At 36.5% G+C, this 6630-nt stretch overlaps 1 long non-coding RNA gene across 1 annotated transcript; it reads right to left on the bottom strand.

Moving 5' to 3' along the window:
• Nucleotides 1-2236: 2236 nt before the first annotated feature.
• Nucleotides 2237-5412, bottom strand: LOC311096511. Its single transcript, XR_014609047.1, has 3 exons — nucleotides 5350-5412; nucleotides 3865-3890; nucleotides 2237-3196 (listed from the first exon to the last, which is right to left on the bottom strand). It is a non-coding gene; the product is annotated as an uncharacterized lncRNA (long non-coding RNA).
• Nucleotides 5413-6630: the final 1218 nt, after the last annotated feature.

Genomic DNA, 6630 nt, shown 5'->3' with positions numbered 1-6630 from the left:
TTTATTGCAGTTTATATATATATATATATAAAATATTTTTTTATGTATTACTTCCCCAGGTAATGGATGCCTTATTTTACGTCATGAGCAGGGTAACTCGTACCTTTTTACAAAACTCACTCACTCACTCACTCACTCACTCACATACATACATACAATTCAAATATAGATTTAACATGATTTAATGACTTAAACCATTTCTCTCCCTCGCTTAGAGCCAGCCTGGGACAGAGGCAATTAATAGTCAGGCTATGCGCCTGATTTTGGAGGGCAGCTCCAGGGCCAGGAGTACTTATTTCTTAAAAGTAAGAGTTATGTAAATGTTTAAAGTTATTGTTCAGTGCTGAGCCAAAAAGAGGCGCTCATGGCCAAGTTGCACGACTCACAGGTGGAGCCAGGACCACGAATCAGGCTGTCAACAAGTGTCAGCAAGTTGTGTGAAGGTAACTGAGGTCTAGAGGTTAAGAACATGATGTGCAGGAGTTTAAGGGCAGTGAACCACCCATCACTTCACACAGCTGGTATAAGAATCTTTTCTTAATAGTCTGGCTAGGCGGAAATCTTTGTTACCATTAAGATTTTGGTAATTTTGCACTATTTTGGCAGGATGTGAAGGCATTGAAATTGGTTCTCGTTACGCACAATACAAACACATTGCCAGAAATAACTATTCTGCATGATATTGGGCAGTGATTTTAAATTTTTTTTACCTTGAGTACCACCTCAGGAAATATTAGGCTTTTCCAATACCACCATCTTACACTTTACAGCAGTATGGCATGCAATCGGGGTGAAATTGCAACCTCACTGTGATGTCAAATCATAAGAATGAATAAGACAAATAGCAAAAATATTTTTTAATTTTCAAATGTTGTTTTACAAGTTTTATTATTTATTGTGATTATTGCATCATTGACCTATTCACTTAGAAGTTGCCACCAACACGGATGCACATAGATTATTAACTCTGATCTATATGTTTTTGGTTGCAGAAAACAGTGAGATAGGAGGTTGGGTAAACATCTTTTGTTTATAGAAGCTATCTCGTTATCGTGTCTTATGTCTCTGTAAGATGTTAGCCCACTTAAATGAAGATGAAGATTCTGGGATAAGTAGGCTCAGAAAGAATCCACCTTGCCTTTGTATTACTGAGAGGTCTTGAATTAACAGGACTTACCTCTTCCCCAAGTAACATTAGGCTGTAATTATGAAATTTTCATAGATCTTATCAACTAGGCGGACTCATCAAATGGCATCATCAAGGCACTTTCACATGTTGATCAGAACTTTTTTGAAATGACTGAATCTCGTTTCTGTCCTTAACAGTCTATACTCCATTCTTAGTTTGACAAAAATATAATTTTTTTGTACTCTCTTGCACTGTGTATTTGTAGAAGAATGCCTGGCCCTTGCAGAGGATGTAAATTACATGGGTTTTAAATACCTACCAATTCAAAAAATTGGCCAGGCTTGCCTGGAGGAGGACCAACATCTTGAGGCCATCGTCAAGGCCCAACACTGCAGGTTCATTGATCTGTTGTTACCAATGCCAGTATGCAAGATTAAAAAGGCTTAGATCTACATATGCATTATTGTATTACATCACCTCTACCACTGTTCTTTATGTCAATAACATCTGTTTTTAACACTTTTGCAGGCAGACACTAACAAGGATAAAGACAGCGATGGAGGCCAACTGGTCCTATTACAACCTCGCTACGCATGGCCTTGGGCCAGAAATGTTGAAGAGTGCGTTTTCTTTAATTGATGCGTGCCTGGTCGAGGCAGAGAACCTCCACTGCCTCCAGAAGTAAATAAAGCATGTCAATTTTAAAGTGGTATCAGCATTTATGGGTAGCCTTGACAAAGGAATAGTCTTTATGGTTTACTGAGTAAACCACTTTGCACAATATAGATGTGATTTAACCCTTGTGTTGACTTCGGGTGAAATTGACCCGTTTTCAATTTTTGTTTTATATCAGAAAATATGGGACGTAGAAATAAGCACTGAAAATGTGTAAAAGAAATAATTTAAAACGTTGGAAAAAGCAAAAACAAACTGTGAAAAAATGGCGTCAAACGTTGAAGAAAGTGGTTTTTTTTCTTTTTTTTCTCAAGGTTGACGAGAAGACAACACAAGGGTGAAAACATAATTTGCCAAATACATGTTAAGTTAAACCATAAGAATGTATGGAAAGTCTTGGTTTTGGACTGAGAATGTATCAAAGCATCAAAGTTATAAAGCAATTTTCTTTATTTGTAATTGTGAGTACATTTTTCTTGGGGATCAATACTTTTACTGAATTACGGGACCTGTGTACTTCACCACTCTGCTGGTATAATTTACATTTCATATTGGTAAAACACTACTATTGCTTCTGCCATTAATGTAAGAAGTCTATATATTTCCCAAAACTTCATAAAACTTTGATTTAATTATCAGTATTTTATTTACCTTATCAACTACCAAGAAAATTCATCAACCAATCAAGACGGGCGCTTTCACATGCAAACAATGGCACCTCCAGAATAACAGAATTAAGTTCTTCTTGCTCTTCTTTTGTTTTTAAAGTTCTCTCTGCAGTCTAGCTTTTTTAATTTTTTTACGGTAACCATGTAAAGGGGTAATTTTCCTTTTTCTGGACACAGCAGTGAATTTTCCAAAAGCCAGCTTGAGTGCTCTTTGGATGGTACTGTACAGTTCAGGGGTATGTTCAAATGCTTCGGACTTGCTCCACTCTAGTAGGTCTGATAACATGGACTGTATGGGAGGATTCCCATGGGAGGCTTCAGACACTTGTGCATTTTCTTTGTTGTCTGTGAGAATGTCTTGAGGCTTGAGGACATGTGTGACATGTATGCAAACACATCTTTCTCCAAAACTATTAGCAATGCATGTGCACAAAGTCGGAGTTTTCCTATTCACAATACTCATAGTCCCATCACTATTGAAGATGGTTATTTCATCTTCAGTCTGCTGATAGAGACGGAGGCTGATGATTTCTAGCGCTTTATTATTCCGCATTTTTTCAATGTCAATACCTCTCCTGCCTACCTCCATCTTCACCAAGAGAAGATGTTTGCATATGTTTCCCATCCGGAAATTGGTGCATTCACACGTGAAGTGTAACAAGTTAACTTTGTAGCAGCAGAGCTGGATAATGTCAGTCCTGCTTCGCTGAGGCCATCCATGTAGCTGCAGTAATGAAAAACGAGACACAAATTTGGAATTACAGTAAAATAGTAGCCTTTGCCTCAGATAGGACAGTGGGGAGCGACAGGACACAGTGTGTGAGAGTGTGCCCTAGCTAGCTGCAACACAGGTAAGGGCACCATCACAAACTTTTTATGGCACACATTTTGCATATTCTGATTGTATGGCCAATAACTTATGCAATACCATAAACTCATAACCATACTGTATATTGGCCCTTATTGTTGGATAGATTTTAGCTAAATGCAAGTTTCATTGTGTAGTCATTGCCATGGTGATTGTTTTTTAGTGCAACAGCTCCATAAAAAATGTAATTCACTGTTAAGACTGTGAGAGGGTGGCAAGCTTCATGAAAGTAGCTGCGTCTCATTTTATTTTATTCTATAACAGGCTGTAATCTCACCAGCACTTCTCATTATTTCACAAATTTTTGGTAGGCTACAGCCTCATCATGGACCTATTACATAAAAACAATCTTGCAAGTGCCCGGACCTTGTGTTGCCCATGTGTCTAATCGTTCTAAAAACACCAGCTAAAAAAAGTACCGGAATGTGCTCTGCCTGGTCGGATGTATGCAAATTATATCATTATGTATGCAGATGACGCCAATGAGTAACAGATTAGGAAAAAAATAGTTTTGAATAACTTACTGTTCATTTGGCTTGGTTAAGTTTCCCTTTACAGGCAAAGACAAAAGACAAAAATTAAAAACATGTATTTCTGCTGAAGCATTAAATTGGATACTTATGACAACCTATAAACTATGATACTTACATACCTGAGGCAAAACTTAAATGGGGGAAAAGACACTGGCCTCAAACTAATTCTAAGCCAGGGCAGGGTAGCCTGGGATCAGTGCAGACCTGAGACCAGGAGGGATTCACCTGCCCTGGGACAAAACTGTAGGAAACAATAGTCTCTGCCCTGGGACCAGATGATACTATGAAGAAAAGCCAAAATCTAGAAATATCTGTCTGCCCTGAGACCAGGAGAGATTCACCTGCCCTCAGACAACTTCTGCCCTGAGACCAGGATGGATTCACCTGCCCTGGGACAAAATTGTGGGAAACCTAAGGAATGCCAAAGCTGACTTTATTATAAATAAATACATAAATAAATAAATATACGAAGAAATGTAAAAAATTTATACTTTTATTACCTTATTTATGTATAATTGTATTTTTCACACTTTTATTTATTTATACATTTATTTATTTCCACTTTTATTCATTTCCACATTTATTTATTTCCACATTTATTTATTTCCACATTTATTTATTTCCACATTTATTTATTTCCACATTTATTTATTTCCACATTTATTTATTTCCACATTTATTTATTTCCACATTTCTCTGTCCGTATGCTAATGAGGGGGGCGTGTTATCAGCAATCAGAGTGGCAGTGCTAAAGCTTTGAGGCCACAGTGACACCTTGTATAAATAAATGTGGAAATAAGTTGAAATAAATAAATGTGTGAAAAAATAAAATTTTATATAGGAATAAGGAATATTATATTTTAAGGAAATAAAAGTATAAATACTAATTTATTTGTACTTTTTTACATTTCTTTGTATATTTATGTATTTTTGCTCTTTTACATTTCTTCGTATATTTATGCATTTATTTATTTATTTAAAATAAAGTCAGCTTTGGCATTCCATAGAAAACAGTCTCTGCCCTGGGACCAGATGATACTAACAGTCATGAAGAAAAGCCAAATTTATAAATTAGACTACAACGCCCTAAATAGTCATTGATTTTTTGAATATGAGTACAGTAAAGCTTATTGCAATGTACTTTCTAGCTCACCTGATTAGCTTGACTAGCTAGCTTAGCTAGCGCTTATGGTTTACATGTAAGTTATGTGCACACACTAAAGTTGACGTTTTTCTGAATGATCTTGTTCTTCTACATTTTTGTGATAAGAACCGCTGGCAACAGTTACTGCAACATTTTAATGCAAGCTACAACACTAGCTTGCTTCTGAAACAGTAGGCTAGCCTACCCTTAAGCTACAAGCTGCACCATTATACTATGATTTCGAGGGCAGAAAGAAAATCACACATAGTGCTAACTGTTACATACAATGCTCTATTTTCAAGGAAATTACGTTTTTGTTTTTACAAACTTACTTTGAAATGATAAGTTCCAGTTGCCGTTCCAGTTGCAGTTCCTCTTGCAGTTCCTCTTGCAGTTCCTCTTGCCTGCACACCGCAAAATGATAATCAGTTCCTCTTGCCTGCACACCGCAAAATGATAATCAGTTCCTCTTGCCTGCGCACCGCAAAAGCGATAATCAGTTCCTAATTGCCTGCCTGCGCACCGGTGGGAATATTTGCGGGAATTTTCAAAATGGTGGCCCCGCCTCTGCAATTCTCTCCCCTCTTGCGATTGGTTGTCAGATTGAACCAATCACAAACGTTAGTGGAACTTTGAGTCAAGAAAATTCCCACCTGCCCCATGCGGCCCAGAAAGGAACCAGAGACACCTTTATTTGTGATTTTGTTTATTTTCAACAAGTGCACTCATTTTTATGACCCTGCACAAGTAATCTCAACGATTACTAGGGCATAACTATAGTTCTGAGGATTGATAATAACTAATAAGCATAATCTGAATAGGAAAACTGTCCTTTTCCTCCTATCCTTCACTTCGTCAAGCCCGTGCAAATCCTCTGTTTGCATACAAAGTCCCTTTTACGATTTTGATCTTGTTACAGTATGCTCTAATTTCTGTACATGCTAAGGAATAATTATTTTTCAGTGACGATGAAAGATACACTTTTCTTAGAATAAATGAATAATCAAAGAGTTCATTGGAACTGATTAATTGATTGTAATATTAATTAGCTTACCTCAAAGTTAATCTAATTAACTGACCCAAATATTAATAATTAATCATAATTAGTAGCCTAATTATGGATTATTATTAATATTTCCCCTTTGAGCTAATGTCTTTACATATATTACATATATACAGTATATTTAGAATTAAGATGTAATTAGAATTAACACATATAGATTTAATCAAAGATTGACCTTATACAGGCCTATAGATTTACACAATAGAGGGAAATCCATTAGAGTCAGGGAGCAGTGTCACCCATAGCTAAAGATCAAATTATATTGATGTTCTAATGTACAAAAACATAAAAGAGTCACTGTATAATTTTTATATTACTTATATGGACACAGACACATCAGGTCTGGATGTGTTGTGATCAGTTGCTGTATGATATACTCTGTTATTTTTCAGATAACATCAGTGTAAGCTGTGAGGATGTGACTGGAACTGTGAGTGAAGAAGTAACTCTCACCTGCAGCGTCTCTCTGAAGAACTCTCAATGCTGCATTACAGTGTATAAGTTTCAGTACCCTGAGAACTATAAATACTCAGAAATCTGTAGAGAAGAG

Source organism: Abramis brama, assembly GCF_963993115.1.
Source record: "Abramis brama genome assembly, chromosome: 14".
In the NCBI taxonomy this organism is placed as follows: domain Eukaryota; kingdom Metazoa; phylum Chordata; class Actinopteri; order Cypriniformes; family Leuciscidae; genus Abramis; species Abramis brama.
This window is presented reverse-complemented; position numbering and strand designations above follow the sequence as displayed.